The sequence below is a fragment of the Phoca vitulina genome, unplaced genomic scaffold, assembly GCF_004348235.1.
Source record: "Phoca vitulina isolate PV1807 unplaced genomic scaffold, GSC_HSeal_1.0 scaffold43, whole genome shotgun sequence".
Lineage (NCBI taxonomy): Eukaryota > Metazoa > Chordata > Mammalia > Carnivora > Phocidae > Phoca > Phoca vitulina.
The window spans coordinates 9,139,562-9,166,808 of NW_022589746.1; the positions used below are offsets into that span (position 1 = coordinate 9,139,562).

The window sequence follows — 27,247 nt, forward strand, 5'->3', positions numbered from 1 at the left end:
CTAAGACGTAATTGAAAATGAATGTTTTTGTGTAAGATTTTTCAGGAATCTTTTAGAAATAAAGTTAGTAGTAGAGCAGGCTTCATCCTGATCTCTAGTGTGAATATTCCCATACTAAGCTGGGATACCATAGCTGTATTTTCAAATACAGCTGTATTTCAAGCTGTATTTTTCAAGCTGTATATATCTGTACTTTCAAGAAAGATATATTAGAACAAAAAAAAAAAGAAAGATATATTAGAAACTGACCAAAGGCATGTATAATTTAATAACTCTCCAGAAGTAAGATCATCTTAAAGGAAACATCTAATATCGTGTTTAGAAGAAAGGTCTTTGGAGTCAGGTAAACCAGGAATTGATTCCTCAATTGTTCTCTAGCTATGTGACCTTAGACAAGTCACTAGGCTTCTCTGGGACTTCATTTCATCTGTAAATTAAGGATAATTCTTACCACATAGAATGTTACTCTAAGGTTAGATGAGATAATGTAAATACAACTCCTGATACATAATAAAGTCTCAGTAATAACTGTTATGTAGGTTCTTTTTTTTTTTTTTTTTCATTACAGACACACCTTGGAGATATGCCCGGTTCAATTCCAGACCACCCACAATAAACCAAATACTGCAATTAAGTGAGTCAAATGAATTTTTTGGTTTCTTGGTACAAATAAAAGTTATGTTTAGGGGCACCACGGTGGCTCAATGGGTTAAATGTCTGCCTTCAGCTTAGGTCGTGGGATTGAGCCCTGCTTTAGGCTCCCGGCTCAGCAGGGAGTCTGCTTCTCCCTCTCCCTATGCTCCTCATCCCCCCCTCCCCCTGCTCTCAAATAAATAAATAAAACCTTTTTAAAAAGTTATGTTTAAACTATACTGTATAGTCTATTAAGTGTGCCATAACATTATGTCTAAAAAAGCAATGTGCATACCTTTGTTTTTAAAAAAGCACTTCATTGCTAAAAAAATGTTGAACGTCATCTGAGCTTTCAGGGAGTTGTAATGTTTTTACTGGTGGAGGGTCTTGCCCTGATGTTGATGGCTGCTACTGATCAGGGCGGTGGTAGCTGAGGGTTGGGGTAGCTGCGGCAATTTCATCAAATCAGACAACAAGGAAGTTTGCCATATCCATCGACTCTGTCTTTCATGAACGATTTCTCTGTAGCATGGGATGCTGTTTAACAGCATTTTACTCACAGTAGAACTTCTTTCAAAATCGGAGTCAATCCTCTCAAACCCTGCCGCTGCTTTATCAATTAAGTTTATGTCATATTCTAGATCTTTTGTTGTCATTTCAACAATCTTCTCAGCACCTTGACCAGGAGTAGTTTCCGTCTCAAGAAATCACTTTCTTTGCTCATCCATAAGAAGCAACTCCTCATCTGTTACAGTTTTATCATGACATTGCAGCAGTTCAAATATAATAATGTGAAAAAATTGAAATATTGTGGGAATTACCGAAGTGTGAGACGGAGACACAAAGGGAGCAAATGGTGTTGGAAAAATGGTGCCGATAGACCCGCTTGACACAGGGTTGCTACAGACCTTCAATGTGTAGAAAACACGGTATCTGCAAACTGTAATAAAGTGAAGCACAATAAAACAAGGTATGCCTGCAACTGGATTTCCTTTAAAAAAAAAAAAAAAAATATATATATATATATATATGATCATATATATATATATATATATATATATGATCCATGCCCAGCATAGAGCCCAATGCGGGGCTTGAACTTGAACTCATGACCCTGAGATCAAAGTCTGCATTGAGATCAAGAGTCAGACCCTTACTTAACAGACTGAGCCACCCAGGCACCCTTGTAATTGGATTTCTCTGGGATCCCTGAATTAGAAACATATAATGAAGTAGAATAGACAGACCAACTAAACGATTAATATCAATATATGAAAACATAAATGTGCTAAGTGTTCAAATGGACAACAAAATATGACAGGATAATAGTTGATTTAAATCTAACACTGCCTAAAGAAATTCCAGAAAGATCAGAGAAAACATAATACTTCAATTTAGTCTCAAAGAATAAATACATGTTTTCTAGGTAGATCAGAAGAAAAAATTTATATGTAAGAAGCATCGTGTCCAAAACCTGAAGGATAAGGAGGGTGATCTGGGGAAAGATGAAATTAGTGTCATTGGGGTAAAGACTTGGTTGGGGGGGGTGCAGCAGGTTGGGGAGGTTAAAGCTTCGGTTGGGACCCATTATGTGAGTGTTGAGCTGGAGTTGTCTCTTTTAGATAGCATGTGCCCAAATGAAGAATTATTATATGCACATCTGTGTTTTAGGATAATGGCTTGGGCTCTGCTCCATAAAGTATGCAAATTCTACTTTTTCTCTCAATAGACATACATTTTGAACAAGTTCATGAGTTACAGAAAGGCAGGGAGAACTTTCATTCTGCAAATTAGTAATAACAAATGATAATTTTTTAATTTGTTTGCCTTGATGTTTACAATACCCAGCCTTAATTTTGGGCCTAGAAAAAGTGCAAGTCCCCTCTCTTCAGTGCCCCGCCATAGAATCCACAACAGATTGGCAGCTGAGGGTCTCTGCCACATGTTCAGTTGCGCCTGTAGAGAAAGAGTCAACACACACAAAAAGCAGTGGTCAGCGCTAAGAGAATTTATTGCACATTAGGAAGGCACGAAACTGTGCCATCGGTACACAAGTGTGCTTAAATTGGAGAAGAGCTTTCCATGTCTGTCTGAGCCATATTGCTGCTCTGTTAGACATTTGTGATAATATCTGAAGAACATTTCTCCATTTAAATCGTCCTTTTGTTAAAGATTATTTATTTATTTATTTTAGAGAGAGAGAGAGCCATGAGGGGGGCAGAGGGAGAGGAGGAGAGAATCTCAAGCAGACTCCCCGCTGAGGGTGGAGCCCAATGTGGGCCTCCATCTCACGACCCCGAGATTGTGACCTAGCTGAAATCAAGAGTCAGAAGCTTACCCAACTGGGCCACCCAGGTGCCTCTAAATTGCCCTTTCATTATTGCACCAAAATAAGCTGTTGAGTATCCAGCAGTGCTGCACCTCGTTTCTAGGCTACCAAGTTTATCTCCTAACATAAATACAGGGTTTTTCCACCTTTCAGAGTTTAAAAATTCATGAGGATAAATGGCTTTTCAAACTTATTGTATAGTGCAGATTGCCTTGATGGTCATCAAAACACAAAATTTACAAAATTTATTTTAAAATTAAAAACTGTGAGAACATAATGAATGCTACACACACTTCAGGCCTAATAGTCATTTCACAAATGTAGGTTCATCAAAAGGACTGATTTAATATTTAGTAATATGATCATTGAGAACGAGTGACCAAGATGACAGTCTCATGATGTTCAACATCAAATCCTTCATATATCTGCCAACCACACCAAACCTAATTGTATTCCTGTTGCTCTTATTTCTGTTAATAGGACCATTATCCTTCTAGATATCCAAGCTTTAAACCTCAAAATTGTGTTTAAATTCCTCTCTCCCTTATCCCTTCAAAATCTGGTTGGTTGCAAAGCCCTAAAGGTTGAAATACACTACTAAGATATCTGTGATTATATACATATATACACACATATACATATATATGTGTGTGTGTGTGTGTGTGTGTGTGTATATATGTTTGCCACCTCGCCACCCCTTTTTAAGTAGTTTTTACTGCTTTTTTTTAAAAGTTTGGATCCTTGTTTCTAAGTTTAAGAGATGTCCTACCCTGACCTCCTAAATATCCATATTGACAGGAGATCTAACACAGAATCTCTTGGGATTCTCCAGAATCAGACTTCATCTGAAGGAGGTAGCTGTCCCAAGAACTTCAAATCTAGCATCGAAGGAAATCTTTAGACTGAGACCCCCACACTCCAGGCCTCTGGCTGCCAGCCTATTTAGTCTTTCCACCATTTTCTTTCCACTGTCATTTCCCACCTCTCTCTTGCATTAACGTTTTTGGTTGCTAGAATGAAGTTCTGAAAGTTTCTTCTCCTAACCCTGGTTGTCTGGGCAAATCTCGAGAATGAACACAGAGGTATGGGTATCAAACTTGCCTTACCTAAAAATTCCAGAAAGGGTGGGATCTATTTTCCTGGCTGATTCCAGCTGGGGCAGAATTTGTTCTAAGAGACATGGTCCCAAGCATTCTGATACTTGTCCGGTCCTTGCTTGTTTTTTTTTTTATCACAGTTCACTGTGTTTTCTCCTGATTCTTAGATGCTTATGCACCGTTACTCACTCAACCCATGACCAAAATCCAACCTACAAAGACAGAAGTCGCAACAAGCTCTGACAGCAGTCATGCCCAGCTAGTCTGAGATTGCATTGGATGGAAGTGAGGTAGCTATTTCAGAGGTCAGATTAGAGCAACAGTTTCCCTGCTGACCAAGAGGACAGCCCAGAAGAGAACCTGAAGGATTAAAAATTTCTACTGTGGTACTAGCATTACTTTGACTCCTGGAGCTCTCTTCCCACCATTTTTACAAATGACTTTAGCCCTGCTACATTTCCTATTCCACCTTCTTGCTAAACCTAAACTGTCCAACCAGCACCAGCCAACTGCAAGAGTAATGCCTGCCTTTTCCAAAAACCATTTGACCTACTCTTCCTTAAACTAGCTGAATTACACTCAGGACTTCTGCCGACCAGCCCACTCCTCTTAGTGATATAGGACATTGACTCACAATCACAACTGTCACATGAACACAAAGAAGAGAGAGATTATTTCCTGGTGATATGTGATGGGGCAGATGCTTAGGAAAATACAAAAATCAAGTCTGACGCTCTGGACACGAACATGTAATGAAATATCCTTCTTGAATGTGTGTATGAAACTAATACTGAGCAAGCTCTGAAAATTTCACAACAGCCTACTCCTACTTACACTCATGGAAGAGCAACACTATCCTTTACTGAAGTCCCTCATTTAAGAATTCTGCTTCTTTGTTTTTTCACTTGTAGAGATCAGGAAGAATCTTGCCTTTAGTGTCTAAAATAAGCCAAAAAATGTTGACATTTCATTTCTTCAGGGATCAACAATTTATGCTCAAAGCAATGGAAATAATGGTTAGAACACTCTTGTCGTTTGCTGGAATGGTCACTGGCTACTCTGAGTAGGAGCTCACGGGAAGCTGCTGTCTAGAATCCTCTGTTGTCTGACCCCTTCCTTATCACCCCCACCACAATCAAGTAACAAAAAATACCAACTGTAGAGCTTAGGAGGGTGAGGACAATTAAAGTCTTCCACCCTCAGGAAGCAGGGCAGGATAAACATGAGTGTGATGGAATAGGCGCTCTTTATATTGACTGATGCATTGCTTTTAGTGCAGAAAGACCTTTGACTGATTCTCTGGCTTTTGGTCCCCTTGTGTTGTAATTAAAGAACCAAAGCACAGCACAGTTCAGAGAAGTAGAAAGTACTAAATTCAACAGACTATACGAGATGGGGTTAGAAAGAAAGTATATACAGAGATGAGAATGATGCGGAGCCTTGAAGAACAGTAAGGAACAGTTAAGCAGGGCAGTTTTTCACAGTTGGATAGAGAGTAACATCTCTGGAATAAGGAGACACCCAAAAGGTTAAATACTATTTATCACCTCTGCTTGAAACTACGAGTCAATGAACAGCTGTATTGGCTGTTAGGCTATCTGGATCCCCTCCTCAGGACCAAGATGCTCATTCCCCAGTTGGTGAGTCCCTCTGTAGGTAAGGTCTTCAGGCCAAAGAGAGCTGCCTCGATCAAGTTTATAACTCCATCCAAGGACACCCAGCATCCCTTGATTGGTGGATATGGAGTGTGAGGACCACATCTGATCTCCAATTAGAGCAGTTCTGACATTGCTGGGAACTTTGCTCTCATTTTATAATAGGTCAGCTTCTCCATCAGCCCAGTCCTATGTCCTTTACTGCCTTGCAGGTGTTAAAGCACCCACAGAATACCCCACAATAAACCTCCTGCACACACTACTCAGGAAACCTGGCCTAAGACAACAGCTTTCTCAAATGACCAATTCCTTCATAGATGTTATAAAACCACCAGCAATAAAACCTTTGATTAAAAAAAAAAAAAGACAATTGGATGAATCATCAGAATACATTTAACTCCAATAGAAAAATTTGTATCGTGTGCTTAATTTTCCTGATCTTACTTGGGACATTCTGGGTTCTATTTTTAGAGCCCACTGGTTTAGACAAATGTGTGTAATTTGGAGAGGTTTCAAAGGCAAGTCAAATGATTAAATAATGAGAATGAAATTAGTATAAAAAGTGCTAGGAATATTTAGCTTTTTGAAAGAAAGAGGAAGGGGCTATCTTAACAATAGCCTTCAAATAATGTCTATTTACTCAAGTGAGTTGAGGATAGAGGGTTGTGAGGTCAAACTGGAGGGACAGACAAGGATGGGGATTACCATGGACCCAGGTTCCTGCCCTGGCCTCTGGACGAGTCACCAGGTCTCCAGTCTTGACCCCTTATATTTCATTCTCTTTACAGCATCCAGAGCGATCCTCTAAAAAGCATCATGATAAATCGTGTTGTTCTTCCTTGCAAATCTGTCTCTTTGCTTCCCATCACACATAGAATAAAATTCTAGGTCCTTATCATGACTTAGAGATGTTCAGGGATCAGGCTCTGGCTATGTTTTGTGGCCTGTCTCTTCCCATTGGCCCTGCACTGGGGTTCGTGGGGGCCTCCAACAGGCCAGCCACGGTTGAGCTCAGGGATCTCCCCATGGCTGTGCTGGTAGACCAGTGACCATACACCCACCACCCTGTCACTTGCCCCCTGCTCAGTGGCTCCTACGAAGGAATTTAAAGGACTACTACTTACACTTTATTCTCTTACCCCACTTTACAATTCCTCAGAGAATGTATTAGTTCTCTAATAAACTCAGAGTATTTATTACTTCTCAATCTTCTAATATAGGTATTTACACATTGTTCTTTATATATCATTATAGATTAATGCATATATAATTTAACTATATTTAATGCACATATATATATTAAATGCATATATATTATAGATTAATGCATATATATTTATATTTAACAAATATAAATAGATAATGCATATATATACATTCTTTTTTTTTAATGTAGACTAATTCATTTAGGCTCATTTAGACTCGTTTGGTACCCCCACCAAAATGTAAGCTTTTTAAGAGTAGAGCCTCCAACTCTTAACTTAACTGCTGTATGACCAGTGTCTAGAAACATGTCACATATTTTGGTAGATAATAAATAGTTGGTAGCTGGATGAATGCATGATTGTGATTGTTATACTCTGTATCCTCACTGTACCAGCTCCCTTAAGTATCCAGTAGATAAATAACCCAAACTCTTTTTATTTCCTCAAGTTGGGTGTAGGCCTGGTCTTCCCCTCCTGCTCAACCTAGTACTATGGATAGCCACACAGCCGTTCTACACCGCCAGCCTCCTTTTTCTGTTTGCTGGACTAGAAAGAGGATTATTTATAAAAAATGATCTAGCCCTAATATCTTTTTGAACGGTGTAGTAATAAGGGTGAGGTTTTGGAAAATTTAAAGCTACATTCGATCTAGAGTTACGAACACTTTATCATGTGTTTGTGTGTTTAGTTGTGCTGTTTTCCCCCTTCCTTCGTTAGAATTTTTATTTATCAGGGAGCCTGGGTGGCTCAGCGGGTTAAGCGTCTGACTCTTGGTTTTGGCTCAGGTCATGATCTCGGGGTCCTGAGATCGAGCCCTGAATTAGGCCCCACTCTCAGCTGCGAGTTGACTTGAGATTCTCTCTCTCTGCCCCTTCCCCCCACTCATGCTCACTCTCCCTCTCTCTCTCTCAAATAAATAAATAAATCTTCAAAAACAAAAGAATTTTTAATTATTGTTTATACTGTTTTAGATTTTTTTCTTTAAAAGATTTTATTTATTTGAGAGAGAAAGAGAGAGAGAAAACATGAGAAGGGAAGGGGCAAAGGGAGAGGGAGAGAGAGAATCTCAAGCAGACTACCCGCAGAGCATGGAGCCTGACTTGGGTCTCAATCCCAGGACTCTGAGATCATGACCTGAGCCAAAATCAGGAGTCTGCCACTTAATGGACTGAGCCACCCAGGAACCCCTGGTTTTGTTTTTCATTTATGTCCTTTCCTTTCTCATTTCCATTCTAGTGTAGGGTTTATTTTTGGCTTTCTAACTTCTTGAATGGAACACTTCATTAATATGTATATATATGTGCTCTCATATATATTATACATACTTATATTATATGAGAGTATATTCATTATTTAATATATATAATATATATTATCTTAGATGACAGATAAAGATATATATTTCATATATCTTGGTAACTCTTAATATAATTAATTTTTTAAATGTCTTGTATTTCTTGAAAAGGATATACAGTTTCTTTTTTTTTTAAGGATTTTATTTATTTGAGAGAGAGAAAAAGAGAGAGAGCATGAGCAGGAGGAGGGGCAGAGGGAGAGGGAGAAGCAGACTCCCCGTTGAGCGGGGAGCCCGAGGTGGGGCTCGATCCCAGGACCCTGAGATCATGACCTGAGCTGAAGGCAGACACTTAACCGACTAAGCCACCCAAGCACCCCAAGAATATACAGTTTTTATTTATTGGGTACAATGTTCTGTGTATAGCTATTAGGACAAGCTTTTTAATTGTGTTTTTCAGTTCAATTCTGTGCTTAACCTTTTGTATTTACTTCATCAGTCTCCAGTAGACTAACATTAAAATCAATAAATTTCTGTAAGAAAATATGTTCTCAAAAGTCTGCAAAGTTGATTATTTTTAAAATAATTTACTTATACAGTATTTATTATGGCCCAGACCCTCTTCCAGAACTTTGCAAATATTAATTCACTTAAGGCCATGATCATCGCCTTTTCTCAAATAATTTTTCCAGCTGTTATAAAGTTCTTTTCCTATCAGGATTGAAATTGTTAGATTTTCTTTTATATGATGCTTAAAATGTACAATTATTATCTCACACGTGATGCCTTTATTTTAGCAGTAGCTGTAGTTTTAATGTGAAGGTGTTTGGGCATGTTGGTCTCTTTTGCTCTGCCTGCATTATTAAATGGTATTTTACCTGGTATACATTTCTAGATTAAAGATATAATTCTGTTGCTTTTTAATGTCAAGTCTACTAACACTATAATTGCTGTGGATCTGAAGATAATCCTTTTTTCTGGTAGCTTTTAAGAATCTTCTTTTTTTATCCTTGATATTGTAAAATTTCACTGCATTATATCTATGTGTGGGTTTATTTTATCTATCTTTCAGGACACTTGTATTACTCAGTTACCATTGTATAAAAACGACTCAGTGGTTTTAAAACATCACTCATTGATAATCATGCAGCTACTGCTAGTCTTGCAATCAGCTAACCTAATGGGACTTGGCAACATGCAGCACCCAGCTTCAGGCTGGGCCCGAACAGAACACGCTCGCTGCTGCTCACATGTGATTGGCTGAAGCCAGACACATGACCAAACGCAGAGTCAAGAGGTAGGGAAGGGGAGGTACTGTCCCGCATGACAAAGGGAGGTTTCATAGGGGACTAAAAATCATTCCACCGTAATCCTGGAAGTTAGTCCCACGCTGAAAACTCTCCTACAAACTTATAAATATTCTCAGACTTCACCCTTTAGAATATTGTTTCCAACTACTCCCTCTGTTTTTATCCCCTGTAGCTTTCTTCAGAAAATGCGCTGCAGGCTGATAAACTATTCTCTACATTTCAATTTTATTTTTCATTAATTTTTTCTATTGACTGTATATCTCTTTTCTATTCTGGACAAGAAAATGACATTCTATCAAGTATTTTTTTCTACATTTTGGATATCTAAAAATAAGTTTTATTTCGATTACATTAATCACACAATAATATATGCTCATTCTACAGAAATCTTATGATGTATATAATATTAAATCTTCAAACTTCTCCTGCCTCTACTCAGACTCTGAATGTTAATTCCTAACTCCAAAAATAAACATTTTTGTGCATTTATTTTTTTTTTAAAGATTTATTTATTTGACAGAGAGAGAGATAGCGAGAGCAGGAACACAAGCAGGGGGAGCAGGAGAGGGAGAAGCAGGCTTCTTGCCGAGCAGGGAGCCCGATGTGGGACTCGATCCCAGGACCCTGGGATCATGACCTGAGCCGAAGGCAGACGCTTAACAACTGAGCCACCCAGGCGCCCCATTTTTGTGCATTTAGAGTATATTTGGAATTCTTAATCAGTTTGTTAGAAAATGTATCTATACATGAACATATAAAAATACTTCTTTGTTTTATGAAACCTTTTTTTTTTTACACATGTGATATTATAAAGTACATATTTTCGGGGGCAGATCCAAGAATTGGACAGGCCCCATGCAAGTGAAGTGCTCTGCATCTTATGCTTCCTTAGCTTTGTGGTAAATCTGCCCATCCACATATACAGCTACTTGCTTTTTTTCATGGAAACATTTACATTGGATACATTTTCATTGCACAATAATATATAGCTCACATAGTCTATTTTAAATATTGCATTTAATGTTTGTACTAAATCATCATATTGTAGTTTTAATCAAAATGTTTGCCAGTGTTGTTGTTAATGGATAAATATTTCTCTGGGATGCACAGAAAGAACCGTAGTCTTTGTATAAAAGATATACATATTTTTAACCTGAGCATATACTGTAAAATTATCCTCCAAAGAAACTGTTATACACTTTTTCAATAAGTGGTATTATTAATCATTTTCCCCATTTTTAAGCATTGTGCTCATTGGTATGTCTTAATGCTTTGTATTCTATATTGATGAATTTGAATTTTTAAAATGTGTGTTTTTCTTTGTTAAAGAGGATGAAACTCTTGAGGGATGAGATGGAGAATAAAAATAAAATATATACCATTTAATGAACTTAAAAAACAAAACACCAAAAGAGACAAGCCCCATTCTACTCCATCAAAGAGAACATGAAACAATGGAAACACTTACACATACACTTTGGAATAATAATCTGGCATTATCTACTGACCTGATGATGCATGTAATCATAGTTTCCCCCAAATAGTCCTAATTTACCTGTTGTTCCAGCATCCTGTTCCATTTAGTACTAATGGTTAGGGTACCATTGTGGCCCTGGGCAGCCACTTGGCTTACCAGCCAGCTATTCCTATACCAGCATGCAGTCTGCAAGATGTGAAAGCTTCCAGGCCACCAATTAGGGGGTCAGTGGAAATGTAAGAAATTATAGTTAAAATAGACGTGAAATATATGTTTTTTTAAAAAAGGCTGAGCCATCTGCCATAAAATTTCTTTTTTTTTTTTTTTAAGGCGTATTTATTTTAGAGAGAGAGAGAGTATGCATGCAAGCAGGGTGAGGGGCAGAGAGAGAGAGAGAGAATCTCAAGCAGACTCCCTGCTGAGCGCCAAGCCCGACATGGGGCTCAATCTCATGACCCTGAGATCATGACCTGAGCCGAAATCAAGAATTGGATGCTTAACTGACTGAGTCACCCAGGTGCCCCAGGAATTTCTAAATAATAATCTGAATACTTTTGCTACAGTACTTTAGGTATTTATCATAAGCTGTACATCTATAGCTATTTTATTTATTCTGATGTTTGATAATATTCTTTTCATTTTGTAATAACCCGTTTCAGAATAAATGGTTCAAAAGTGAAAAGTTACATATAAAATGCAAGTAATATAAACTGAAAAAATGAATTATGGGATTTTCATTTATTAGAAAACTGAAATGCACAAACATTTTGCAAAATGTTTACGATATTTATGATTTTCTTACATGTTAGAGTGATATTGTTATCAATATTTTTTAAAAAATAAATAAGACACAATCCTGTGGAAGGATACTCAGCATCCACTTTAGAAGTTAGTAAATTTAACACAACTACCCCAAAAATGGTGATTTAGCAAACAAAACTGAAGAAGATACTTTTTTTTTTTTTTTGAGAGAGCACACGTATGTGGGTGGGGGCAGGGAACTGCAGAGGGGGAGAGAGAATCTTAAGCAGGCTCCTCATCCAGCATGAAGCCCAGCCTTGGGCTCGATCTCACCACCCTGAGATCACGACCTGAGCTGAAATCAAGTTGGTTGCTTAACAAACTGAGCCACCCAGGCACCCCAGAAAATGCATTTATACATGAAACATGTAAGCCTGTGAAACATGACTTTTCATTTAGATCAGATGGCTAATCTCTTAAATAATTTTTTCTCATATCAATGAGTTACTGTAAATAATTATAAAATGAATTGATACCTGTTAATGTGGTGACTCCAATAGTTTCATCAGATGCTTTAAGCAGAAATCAGTTAATTCCAATAGAATTTTTTCATTGAAATTAAAGAGTCAAAATAAAGTGTTTAGAAATTCATTCTGACAAAGGTAAAGCATACAATTTTATAATAAATGCTTTTGTGAATTTATTAAAAAGTTTAACACTAAAGATAAAATTGCTTGGTTTTTTGGTGATAATAGAAATACAAATTTTTATGGACCATAGCACCATGGTGAACACAAAGTTCTCACAAAATTAACAAATCTTACAGAAATGAACTTGGATCTGTGGTGCATACAAAAATTCATAACTGCATCTAAACAAATTGTAATATTTCAATGACCTAGACAGAAGCTGTAGTTGTCAAGTTTTACAATATACATGATTTGAGTAAACAAACTATGAAGTTTTCATAATAAAGTTGATGTTGAAAACAAACAAACAAACAAAAATCCTTCAGCACCTTAGTATGCACCACACTTTGGATTTTAGAAATGTCTGAGTCTTTTCGAAAGAGTCTTCTTTAGAAATGTTGGCTCAGTCAATTAAGTGTTCTGACTCTTGATTTTGGCTCAGGTCATGATCTCAGGGTTGTGAGATCAAGCCCCGCATCCACTGAGTGTGGAAATTGCTTAAGATTCTCTCTCTTCCTCACCTTCTGTCCGTCCCCTCACTCTGTCTCCCTCCCTTTCTAAAAACATAAATAAATAAAAGAAAAAGAAAAAAAATGAGTCTTTGAAGAATTATTTGGTAAATCGATCTAAGTGTACTACAATTGTACAGAACTTTTGTTTTTTGTAAATGGGTCCTCTGAAGTTAGAGAACCTTTGTTTTTCTAACACCAGTACAAATATGCAAATTATTTAATAAATTTAGTATCAAAGATCTTTGAAGCTTTCACTGAATTAGTTATTGAAAATAAAGTATACAGATCATCCCCAACTTAGGATAGTTGGACTTAGGATATTTTGACTCTACAATGGTGTGAAAGTGACATGCATTCCGTAGAAGACATTCTTCAAATTTTGAATTTTGATCTTTTCTGAGGTGAGTGACATGCAGCACGATACTGTCTCAGGATGCTGAATGGTGGCAGCTCCCGGGAGCAGCGCCATCATGAGGGCAAACAACGGATACACCTAACCGTTCTGTACCCATACAACCATTCTGTTTTTCACTTGCAGTACAGTATTTAATCCTGTGTATCAGCTTTGTGTTCAATAATTTGCCCGACTGTAGACTAATGTAAGTGTTCTAAACATGTTTAAGGTAGGCTAGGATAAGGTGTGATATTTAGTAAGTTAAGTGTATTAAATGCATTTTCGACTTAACGATATTTTCAACTTATGGGTTTATCGGGACATAACCCCATCATAAACCAAGGAAGATTTACACAAAAAAAATACATTACAAGATCAAGAGACAAACTGAATAAATTAAATAAAGAGCATCAACCTGTTCATAAAATTTCATTTTTAGATTATATAAATTATATAATCCCTTTCTATAGAATCTTGTCTTGCAGGAGGAAATTTTTCAGGGACTTTCTATTTTTTTTAGGATAACTGTTTTTTTTTTTAATAGAATGGAATGAAATTAAAAAGATCTATAATTTTGCAACATAAACAATTTGAGAGGGTTTTCTCCTAATGAAACTATTTGGAAAAAGAAAAAGATTCTTAGTAGAGTCTAAAAGATAGTATCTGTGAAAATAGTGTAAAATAATGAAAATTTTCAACAAAAATATTCTCCAGTGAGCAAATTTTTTTCTGAGTTTAGATTTATGTTAGCCCTTTCAGATAGAATATCTTTCTCAATTACAGGGAAGAGTGGGAAATTCAGATTTATTAACCCACTAAATAAAATTTCAAGGGACACATGGCAATTGTGGAAGAAATTTGAAAATATTAAGACTACATTAAAAAAATGCATTCAACATACAAATAATGACCGATTAATGAACTGGTTAATAAAAGTTATTTTATCTAAATCTAAGATTATTCTGCTTATTGACTTAAATGCTTAAATAATAAGCATAAACTTTTTTTCAATTTTATATTCATAGTACACAGATATTATCCTTATTTTTCAGAACCAGTTTGATTTCTAAAAACTGTTTTAGGACAGGACTATTTAATTAGCCAACCAATGTATTATAACCTATTTGTCAGTCAATAAATATAAAAAAAAAACCTTAAAATTATACAGTGTTGTTTGTTTTAGAACACCTTTAACTCTCCAAGTGTCCCAGTGTCTATAATAACTTATATGGTGACCCTGCCTATGACTGAGTAATACCTTTCTTATTATTTACCCAAAAGAATTCGTGCACAGGAAACCGAAGTGACAGATTCAAAAATGTTCACAGCTCTAGTTTGAGGTTAAAATAAAAAAACAATCTAATTGCTTTAATTGTGTGATATACAGAAAAGTCATGAAGAGAATAAATCCTAAGAGTTCCCATTACAAGGAGAAATTTTTTTTTTCCTTTTTTCTTTTCTTCTTTTTTTTAAATTGTAAGCATATGAGATGATGAATGTTGGCTGAACTTACTGTGGTAATCATCTCACAATATATGTAAATTAAACCATCACACTGTATGCCTTAAACTTATACAGTGATATATGTCGATTATTTCTCAATAAAATTGAGGGAAAATCCAATTGCTCAAAACCAGAGGATGAATAAATATAGTTTGTTATAGATTACTATATTACTAATGAAAATAAAACAATGTAACACACAGATGAATCATAACAACCTAAAACTAGGGATAAGGAGACATACATAAGGAGATACATACTCTATGAGTATACTCACAAAACATCAGAAACAGATTAAACTATCATTATTAGCCAGATATTCACAGGAGACAAAACTATAAAGAAATTTCAAGAGGGGCGCCTGGGTGGCTCAGTCATTAAGCGTCTGCCTTTGGCTCGGGTCATGATCCCGGAGTCCTGGGATCGAGCCCCGCATCGGGCTCCCTACTCAGCAGGAAGCCTGCTTCTCCCTCTCCCACTCCCCCTGCTTGTGTTCCCTCTCTCGCTGTGTCTCCCTCTGTCAAATAAATAAATAAAATCTAAAAAAAAAAAGAAATTTCAAGAGTGTTGTTACTTATAAAGAGAAGATAGAATCAAGGTTTTGGGGATTCTGGAAATATTCTATTTCTTGACCTTGATGAGTTTAGACAAATGTCTCCCTTATAATAATTCATAAAGCCTATATTCGGATTTCATTTGTTTTACTGTATATGTGTGAAATTTTTATTTTAAAAAGGAATAGTGATAAACATTCTGAAAAATATTTTGAAAATTTTTATTCTAAAATCCTCCTTTTGGGGCGCCTGGGTGGCTCAGTTGGTTAAGCGACTGCCTTCGGCTCAGGTCATGATCCTGGAGTCCCAGGATCGAGTCCCACATCGGGCTCCCTGCTCAGCAGGGAGTCTGCTTCTCCCTCTGACCCTCCCCCCTCTCATGTGCTCTCTCTCTCTCTCTCATTCTCTCTCTCAAATAAATAAATACAATCTTTAAAAAATAAAAATAAAAAAAATAAAATCCTCCTTTTGTCATTTGCCAGAATAGTTGATACTTTTGAAATATAAAGCTGTTAAAAAAATTATAAAATAGGGGCATCTGGGTGACTCAGTCATTAAGCATCTGCCTTCTGCTCAGGTCATGATCCCAGGGTCCTGGGACCGAGCCCCGCCATCGGGCTCCCTGCTCAGCGGGAAGTCTGCTTCTCCCTCTCCCACTCCCCCTACTTGTGTTCCCTCTCTCGCTGCCTCTCTTTCTGTCACATAAATAAATAAAATCTTTTAAAAAATTATAAAATATATTTTTTATCAAAATGATTTTCCTAATCTCGGTGAGCATGTGTGTGTGCGTATGACTTGTGCTTACGTGTATGTTTCTGTGTGTATATATGTGCACCTCTGCGTGTTTGTCTGCATGAGTGCGTGTGTGTGTGTGTCTACATATGCATTTGTGTGTGAGAGTGGTTTGTATGCTTTGGGGTAAGGTAAGGATACATTTCTTGGCATGGAAAAATATGATGATCACAGAAAGATTAAGATGAACTTGGAATTTGAAAATGAAAAGCCCAAAACAGAAAGAAAATTTCAAGTAAAGGAAATAAGAGAAATAAGTATATTGTTTTCATCAACTTTGGTGTTTTAAAATACATACTTTAATATTAGCTTATTCCCAGATTTTTGTTTTCTCAGTGTGTGGTTCATGCAACTATAACGACTTTGTGAAAATAGAGCCCTTAGCTAGGAGAGGAAGAGCTCCACCTGCTATTCTCAGATTACTCTCATTTCATACTTCTTTTCACTACCTCCTTATGAGTATTATGCCCAAACAAAAACAAGAAACACCTGCTGTAATTTACACAACTTTCAATCAATTCATCAGTAGCTTTAGTGTAAAAGAAAGAAATCAAGCAAATTATTAATCTGTTTGGGAACTGTGTGAACAGATTTAAAGAATGTGGGTATTTTCATTTCAAAGTAAATTGGTTTCTTCGCCTTTTGTAATTATGGAGCACCAAATTCTTTTTGCCTTGCCACTTACAATTTTCATCATTGCCTTTTATAATATTTATTGAAAAAGTCTATGAATATCAGGCACCACCAAATACAAAGACACACACATACACACACACACCAATTCCACAAACACAGATAACATGGTCCAGCATTTTCTAAGAGATTCAAGTTTCATTATAATCATTCTGCCATTCCCTCAAATTCTGAATTCACTCCTTTAATCCTCTCAGCCTTTACTGTGGTACTTTGATTCTCAGGTAGCAAATTCACTTAAACTAAACAAAGATTTATTGATTGACTGTTACATAATATATTGGATAAGTGCGCAAACTCTGAAGCTTACAGATCTGGTTTTGAATAGTAGCTCAAATGATAATTAACTGTGTACATATGGGGCACATTAGTTAAACCTCCATACAATTCTACCTCCTCACCTGTAAAATGGTCATTATATCCTGAGATAAAACTTTAGTAACGTAGAAACTAGCTATCAAAATCAAGAAAAATGAAGTCATTATTAGAAAGGTAGTCCATTAAGATTATTGAGCAATTGTCAATTCCCCAGGTTTGTCTAGTAATACAAATATTTGGTGAACACTTTTTTTAAAAGATTTTATTTATTTATTTGACAGAGAGAGACACAGCGAGAGAGGGAACACAAGCAGGGGGAGTGGGAGAGGGAGAAGCAGGCTTCCCGCGGAGTCGGGAGCCTGATGCGGGGCTCGATCCTGAGCGGAAGGCAGACGCTTAACAACTGAGCCACCCAGGCACCCCTCGTGAACACTTTCTTTTGTTGCTTGGTTTCACCTTAAATAAATGGAATGTAAACGAAAATATTTCTAGGGTTATATCAAATTTTGTGTATCTACTGCAAAAGTTGAAAAAATAATAAATAATTGGAATTTATCACCAAAACAAGTCATTTGTATGGCATTTTTGCATAATCAAATGCACATACAAGTGCCCACCATCTGCTAATATTAGTAAATACAGTACAGCAAATAACCTCACTGCTCCTCATCAATCTCCAGGTTGGAAAGCCTAGGGAAAACATACAACCCATTTTCATTCTATAGGATTGGCTGAGTGAAGAAAGAAAGAAAGAAAGAAAGAAAGAAAGAAAGAAAGAAAGAAAGAAAGAAAGAAAGAGAGAAAGAAAGAAAAAGAAAGAAAGAAGAAAGAAAGAAAGAAAGGAGGGAAGAAAGGAAAGAAGGAAAGAAAGAAGGAAAGAAAACTAAATGTTTTCATTTACCATCATTAAGTACTACTTTTTTAATTTTAAAAAAATCTTTGGAGGTTCATTTTCAAAATACATGGTATGATCTCTCCACAGGATAGTAAAGTTAAAATAAAATAATTATTTGGCCGTGAATTATACTACCATGTTCAAGGTACATTTTGAGCACAGTATCTTTCCATTTTCTGTGTCATCTTCAATTTCTTTCTATGGTTACAGGGTACAGGTCCTTCACCTCCTTACTTAAATTTATTCCTAGGTATCTTATTCTTTTTGATGCAATTGTAAAAGGGGTTGTTTATTTAATTTCTCTTTCTGCTAGGTCATTATTAGTGATAGAAATGCATCTGATTTCTGTATATTAATTTTGTATCCTGCAACTTTACTGAATTCATTGGTTAGCTCTAATAGTTTTTTGGTTGAGTGAAAACAAGTTTTAGTTTGAATGTTACTAATTTTTCAAAGCTTCTCTTAATTTTTTTATGCTTCTTTATTTGGTTTAGAGAATCCCTCACTAGCCCAAGATTAATTTTCTGCTAAAATTTTTAAATTTTGTCTTTCACATTTGTCTTTAACCTATCTGGAATTTATTTTTGTGTATTATATGAAATAAAGATCCCATTAATTATTTCAAAGTCTTATTCTTTTTTTTTTTAAGATTTTATTTATTCATCTGACAGAGAGAGACACAGCGAGAGAGGGAACACAAGCAGGGGGAGTAAGAGAGGCAGAAGCAGGCTTCCCGCTGAGCAGGGAGCCCGATGCGGGGCTCGATTCCAGGACCCCGGGATCATGACCTGAGTCGAAGGCAGACACTTAACTGACTGAGCCACCCAGACATCCCTCAAAGTCCTATTCTTGAACAGTCTGCCCAATCACTATTAATCCGAAATACCAGTTCATTCATATACATGCATGGATCTGATCTTGGGTTTTTTTCTCTGTTCCATTTTTTTTTTTTCTTTTTGGAGAGAGAGGTGGGGGAGGGGTAGTAGGAGAAGGAGAAAGAGAATCTCAAGCAGGCTCCATGCTCAGCGTGGAGCCCGATGCTGGGCTCAATCTCATGACCCTGAGATCATGACCTGAAATCAAGAGTTGGACACTTAACTGACTGAGACACCCAGATGTCCCTGTTTCATTTTTCACTTTTCCTATCATTTAACCAAAAGAACATACCCTTAGTTGCTACAAATATATATATTTGCATATACACACACACCACGTACAAATGTTCCCCCTACTCATTCTTACATATACATTTTAGAATCAGCTTTTCAAATTGAAAATAAATATTATTGGCATTCTCGTTGGAAATATATAAAATAGATCTAATGTTTTCAGAAAAATTGACAATGTTATGACACCTAATGAGCATTTTATATCTCTCTAGTCAATTTCAATCTTGTTTAACATCTTTCATTAAAGTTTTCCAGTTTTCATCATAAAGGTTTACATAAATTTGTCATATATATTCATAGGTACTTATTATTGTTGCTTTGCAAAATAGAATTTTTTGTTGAAGAACGTTCACATGCTTTTAATAGCATTCAGACATAATCTTTGGTACTTTATTTTTTTAAAGATTTTATTTATCTATTTGAGAGAGAGAGCACATGAGCAGGGGTAGTGGCAGAGGGAGAAGCAGACTCTCCGCTGAGCAGGGAGCCCGATGGGGGGCTCAATCCCAGGACCCTAGGATCATGACCTAAGCTGAAGGCAGATGCTTAACTGACTGAGCCACCCAGGCACCTCAGTCTTTGGTACTTTAGTATTCTATTGTCATTGCTATGCTAGGTAAAATTTTTCTTCAGATAACATAAGGAGAAATGAACTTCATTATCTAATCCTGCTCTTACTTTCAATAAATTTGCTATTTTATTAATGCCAGTAATTTCTAAGTCCTGTAGAATTTCTCTTGGAAGTGTTCTCACATCTGTCCCTTCGTCATGTCCATCCAGCTTACACACAATAACACTTTCTTACCCCAGCCCCCCATCACATCAAGCCTGAATTTCCAGAATAGCTTCTCAGATCGATCCATTGTCTAGTGTTCCACCAAACCCCAATCTAGCCTACAGAAAATCTCTTAATGAATGAAATGGACCTTATTCCCTAATAAAAATGTACAATGTCTAAAATTCATATCCTATTAGATTTTCCCCGCTTCTCATTTAACTTCCTCTAGAAGAGCTTTTGTAATATATACTTACAGTCTGTTTTTCCATCTTGGTATCTTTCTCTCCCATCAAACCAGCAGGCATCTTTGCCATCTCTCTTATCCCTTATTCCAACATGCCACGTTCACTCATATCTCTGAAAGCTTCTGTCATATCTGTCCCTGTTTTCCAATGTTTTCCATACCTCCCACATAAAAAACAATACTCTCACCTTTGAAATCCAAGTTAAGCCCCACTTTGATTTTAGGTTTTCTCTTGTTACTCAACCCACATTCATAACTCACAATCCTAAATTCCTTAATAATTACTCTTTGCATGTTCATGTTGTTAGAATACCATATAATGTGCTGTGTTCCCGTTTTTATATTTCATCTGTTGGCAATAATGGATTGAGTTTGTAATATGGTCAGACACTGTTTCTGCAACCAAACCTCTTTGATATGTTTCAAATGGGACTTTTTGCATCCCCAAAATGAAATGCGTTGACCTAAAAAGTAATAGCTGCTCAATCAATATTTGTTTATTAATTTCCCTTATTTACTCTTCAATTCCCGTAACAGAGCAGTTGTGCACACATTAAACACTGAATGTACATATTTATGCCCATTATGTACCTCTCCTGAAGGTAAAGTTTGTAGTATTTTTTTCTCTTTCTAACTTAGGAAGTTTTTATAAAAATGATAGAGTTTCTATGGAAAAATCTGTATATAGTGTGATGAAAATGCCAGAATTTTAATATAGGTTTTGTCTGATTTGCCTAATTTTTATTATTATAGTTTGCCTTATTCCAAATCAACTTAACAGAATAAGAATTCAGAATAAATTCAGAATAAAGCATCAGCACTTTGGTGTTAACATTAAGTGGGCTATGTTAACACTTCATTATGAGCATATATTACTTATTTCTCTCTCATAACCCTATCAGTAATGAGTATATATGATTGTCAAACACCTTATTTATAAAAGAGGATATTTTAGCTTAATATCTTACAGGTAACTAACCTTTTATAAGGTACAATTTCTACAGCCCACCTATTTACTTAGGACTCAATTAATTTGCTTCCAACCACCTCTTTTAAAGACGGCAGCATTTCTAACTTCATCTACAGTTTAATCTGTTTGAACTTTAAGTTGTAAAAAACTGTCCTGACTGAAGCCATTTTAAAATAGAGTTGGAGAAAGCCATTTCAGAGAAACTGCCTTACCCACCTTTGTTTGATCTGGGCGCAAACCTTTGGAGTGGGCAAAATGGCAATTGTTTTAAGCAATTACCTGAGGAATCAGTAGGAGAATGAACATTTTGGTCACAAGATTGATAGATGTGGGGTTTCTGAAGATAAAATCAGTCGTCAATTGATGTCTAACCAAGTTAGACACTTGTTAACACCCAGAGAAAAACTTTTATTTTTCTTTTTTTCAAGTTATGTAATTAACCCCCTTCCTCCTCCTCATAAAAAAACCTTTGCCTTCACCTTAGAAGCAGGAACACTATTTGGGTAACCACCTGAATCTGTGCTCCCCAAAGTGCAATGCTTTAACCCCAAATAAACACTCATTTGCCTCTCATTGTGGCTCTTTCTCTCCAGGTTGACAAAGTAAAGACAGGAAGCAGCCATTAATGATATAACACTTAGAATAAACTCCCTAAATGGAAACAGATTTTGTAATTCCAAATATAGAAGTTTGTAATTTAATTGAATGGCAAATATTTTTAAAGATTTGTTTATTTATTTGAGAGAGAAAGCAGGGGGGTGGAGGGAATAGGGCAGAGGGAGATAGAAAGAATGCCAAGAAGGGTCCACACTCATCACAGAGCCCAATGCCAGGCTCAATCCCTGGACCCTGAGATCATGACCTGAGATCACGACCCGAGCTGAAACCAAGAGACGGACACTTAACCGACTGAGCCACCCAGGTGCCCCTTGAATGACAAGTATTTGAACAAGTGAAGGAAAAATAATCCATTTCTTCTGTCCATTTTATTTCAGGGAAGTAGTAGATGCTTAAAAAAATGGAAGTATATTTCCAATTATAGGTCCTATTATTCTAGGAAATATGGATATAGATAACTAAGTAAGCTCTATATAATACCCTTATGAGTAGCAAAAACATAAAAACTATCAGTTTATACTCTCTTAATAGCTTCTTATAATCTAAGCTTATTTTCTTCTAGACTGTATTGACTATGATATTTCATCATGTTCTTTATCAGTGATATAATTTCTTTTACTATTATGGATATTAAACATTTCCTGCTATTTTCCTCCCACCCTTCAAAAATATGCCATCTAAAAAAGAATTAAAGGGGCACCTGGGTGGCTCAGTCGGTTAAGCGTCTGCCTTCAGCTCAGGTCATGATCTCAGAGTTGTGGGATCCAGCCCTATGTGGGGCTCCCTGCTCAGTGGGAGCCTGCTTCTCCCTCTCTCTCTCTCTCTACCCCTCTCCCCCACTTGTGCTCTCTCTCTCTCACTCTCTCTCAAATAAATAAAATCTTAAAAAAAAAGACATAAAAACTTCAATAAACCACCTTTGAGAAATTCCAACAAAAACAAAGTTCAAACAATTGCTTAACTTAAAATTTTATCAGAGCTTTCTGACTGTGGACACCACCGTGTAAGCATCCCTAAAGTCTCCCTGCCCACCACTGTCATATCTAAGTTAGAGTCTCCTAAAAAGCTTGAATAGCTGCAGAAGTTCTTCATCAGAGGTTTGAGCTTTGAAGAAACTGATAACAGTCTAAGGAGCCATTATGAGCGATGGGGAACATTTATGAACTTTGTGGTAATGAGAGATCCAAAAACCAATGCCTCAGAGGTTTTGGGTTTGTCAGGTTTGCCACCGTAGGGGAGGTGGATACAGCCATGAATGCAAGGTCACACAAGGTGAATGGAAGAGTTGTGGAACCAAACAGGGTTGTCTCAAGAGAAGATTCTCAAAGACTTGGTGCCCACTTAACTGAGAAAAGGATTTTTATTGGTGGCATTAAAAAAGACACTGAAGAACATTATTTTTAACAGTATAGGAAAACTGAAGTGATTGAGATCATGACGGACTGAGGCAGTGGCAAGAAAAGAGGATCTGCTTTTGTAATATTTGATGACCAGGACTCTGTACACAAGATTGTCATTCAAGGGCGCCTGGGTGGCTCAGTTGGTTAAGCGACTGCCTTCGGCTCAGGTCATGATCCTGGAGTCCCTGGATCGAGTCCCACATTGGGCTCCCTGCTCGGCAGGGAGTCTTCTTCTCCCTCTGACCCTCCCCCCTCTCATGTGTTCTCTCTCATTCTCTCTCTCTCAAATAAATAAATAAAATCTTTAAAAAAAAAAAAAAAAGATTGTCATTCAAAAATATCAGGCTGTGAATGGACACAACTGGGAAGTAAGAAAAGCCCTATCTAAGCAAGAGATGGCTAGTGTTTCATCCAACCAAAGAGGTGGAAGTGCTTCTGGAAATTTTGGTGGTGGTCTTGGAGGTGGTTTTGGTGGGAATGACAACTTTGTGGAGGAGACTTCAGTGGGCGAGGTGGCTTTGGTGGCAGTCAAGGTGGCAGTGGATATGGTGGCCGTGGGGATGGCTATAACAGATTTGGTAATGAAGGAAGCAGTTTTAGAAATGATGGGAGCTATAATGATTTTGGCAATTACAACAGTCAATCTTCAAATTTTGGACCCATTAAAGGAGGGAATTTTGAAGGCAGAAGCTTTGGCCTCTATGGTGGTGGAGGGCTATACCTCGCCAAACCATGAAACCAAGGCAGCTATGGTGGTTCCAGCAGCAGCAGTAGCTAGGACAACAGCAGAAGGTTTTAATTATTGCCAGGAAACAGAGCTCAGCAGGAGAGAAGAGCCAGAGAAATGACAAGAAAGCTAGAGGTTACAACAGATTTGTGAACTCAGCCAAGCACAGTGGTGGCAGGGACTAGCTGCTACAAAGAAGACATATCTTAGACAATACTCATGTGTATGGGCAAAAAATTCAAGGAGTGTATTTGTGACTAATTGTATAAAAGGTTATTTTAGTTTTTGTTCTGTGGAAAGTTTAAAGGATTCCAACAAAGGATTTTAATGCAGATTTTTTTTTTTTTTTTGCACCCATGCTACTGATTGCTAAATGTAATAGTCTGACCATGATGCTACATAAATTGTGTCTAAATAAATAAATGTTGTATCAGAGATTTTAATATTTTAATATGCTGTATGAAATGTCAGGAAGGACAACACTCTGTACAGGATTTCCTGAAAATCTGTAACCATGGAACTGAAGGACAGAAAATTCTTCCACCCCAAGATATGGCTCTTCTCATATTGATTATTTTAAGCTGTTTTTTTCTTTTAAGATTTATTTATTTATTTTAGAGAGAGAGAGATAGCATGAGCAGGAGGGAGAGAGAGAATCTCAAGCAGACTCCATGCTGAGCATGAAGCCCAACACAGGGTTCGGTCCCAAGACTCTAGATCATGACCTGAGCTGAAACCAAGAGTCAGAGCCTTAACTGACTGCACCAACCAGGCGCCCCTGGTTATTTTTTTAAGTAAGCTCTACACCCAGTGTGGGGCTTGAACTCATGACCCCGAGATCAAGAGTTGCATCTTCTACCAACTGAGCCAGCTAGGCACCCCTTAAGATGGTTATTTTTAAGAAACTGCAGACACAAGAGAAGCTCTGAAAACTGAGTAGAAGTTACTCCTTTGTAAGAAACTTTTACATTTATAATGGAAATCTCCATTCATAAGGGTGTCTCATTACACCTCACTATACCTGGAAGAGGGAATGGCTCAATCTCTAGAAATTTATTTATGGAGAAGACAGTGAGTGAAATCTGTGTAACAACCTTATTTTTGTTGACTGTGCTTTTCTTGGCAACCTCCCATAATAAACACCCCATCTCCAATGTCTTCTTTTGTCTTTAGCTGAAGATGGTATTTAAAGTGATGGGTTCAGTCATTCTGAGGTGTTACTCAGTTCTTGGGTCTTTCCCATGTATTCATGTTATTAAACTTTTGTTTTCCTCTTGTTGATCTGCCTCATGTCAGTTTAATTATTAGATCAGCCAAAGAACTTAGAAAGGTAGAAGAAAATTTTTTTCCCCAACAGAACTGTTCCTTTTTCAACTTTACCATAGGATTGAAGACATTTTGAAAAATCTTGTTATAGTGTAAACTGTGGGTTTTTGGATTCCTGGAAACTACATTTAAATCCCAACCCCTTCCAGCTCTCCCTCTGTTAATTAAGTATTTGAGCCTTGATATAGTCATATGTAAACAGGAAATACTACTGACCTAACAGGCCATTGTATAAATGGCATAAGCTAATTCAGATAACTCATTTCAACATTTACTTAGGTCCTAGGCAAAGACCAGCACTTGGTTAGGAGCTAGAGATAAAGAGATAATTAAGACATGACTCCTAAGCTCAAAGAGTTCACTATTTTCAAACTTACTGGCCAGTTTTTAATACGGGAATTCCCTCTGGCCACATTCTTCTTATTTTCTACATTCTTCTCTGTATCTTTCAATCACTCTTTTGTGGCTGTCAGCTCCAAACTATCACATTCCTAACCAGAGCATTTTAGCTCTCCATTTCCCCAAACCAACTATCCTTGAACATCTAAAGCCCATAGATGGAAAACAAAAGGTCATATATTCTGGATATCTCTCCTTACAGGTACAAAGGATGGAAAAATATTTGAAAGCAGAGATTTTCTTAAACAGACTTCAAGTCAGATTTGTCACAATTATCTCATCCAGTCTTGACATAGATAAAGTGAAGCAATGTCACTGTCTTTTCTTGAAGGACCCTGAGATCATCTGGAGGGGTTTGTTACTATTATTTTGTCCATCTTCACTTGGTTAGTCCTATTTAAAATAGATTTTTCAAAAAAATTAAATAAAAACACAAATAAAAGCTTTTTCAGCCAAATAATACACATACAAACAGTAGGTCTCTTATATTTAAAAATCAGCAGTTGTTCTGATGAATATAGCAGTGCATTTAAATGAGGAAAGAAAAAATAGATATAAAACTACAAATTCACAAAAAGAACATATTCATATGAATATTAAATGTTTCTTTTAAGAGTTTTTAAATTTATTTATTTACTTATTTATTTATTTAAAGAGTGCATGAGTGCGTGGAGAGACAGAGGAAGAGGAGAGAGAGACTCTCATGCAGACTCTACATTGAGTGCAGAGCCCAATTCAGGGCTTGGGGCTTGATCTCATGGCCCTGAGCTGAAATCCAGAGTTGGACACTTAACTGACTGAGCCATCCAGGTGCCCCAAATATTAAATGTTTCTTAAGTAATAGATTAGACTGTGCTTAGCTAAAAAAAAGAAATCATAATTTATTCCAATTCAAAATAAATGTTTGAGTAACCAGTATATCAAAGCAATAAAGGCAGTTGTAAAAAAAAAAAAAAAAAGGTACAACCTCAGCATTAAAATAATTTAAATTTTATACTAATGACAAACAATTAAGCATTTATTGAACTTGCTGTGTTTTAGCATTGTTATGAGTCTTTCTGTTTTTGTTTTGTTTTGGATGTGAGGGAAAAGATTAAAAGCTGAAGCTTCAGATTAAAATTTGCAGGAAGGAAAAAAGTATCTTGTAATTTTGGGCAGGCAATGCTTACTTTTACCCATTAGATAGCAATAATCATAGAACACTTCAGATACATATCCTCAGGAAAAAAATTCATTCAGGTAGTGTGTAAGTTTGGGTTGATTTTTGTTTTCAAAGTTTGTTATTGTAATTGACCATAATAGAGGCAAATCTTTTTTAAATTATGTTTGCCAAAAAACAATAAAATAAGGTAAAGTGAAACACACCAAATAATGAGTATAAAAGTTAAATTTTTAAATCTGGTCTGAGTTGCCACAAAAATATTTCCAATAGTGTTTTCCTTCTACTCCCTAGCCTGCTTTGGATTTGGATAACAGAATAAGCCTTGGGCACCCATGTTTTTATCCCAATCCATACAAATCCAGA

The 27,247-nt window shown here is 36.6% G+C and overlaps 1 pseudogene; it reads left to right on the forward strand.

Moving 5' to 3' along the window:
• Window positions 1-24,069, forward strand: part of LOC116648349 — a 66,781-nt pseudogene extending 42,712 nt beyond the window's left edge.
• The last annotated feature ends 3,178 nt before the right edge of the window (window positions 24,070-27,247 follow it).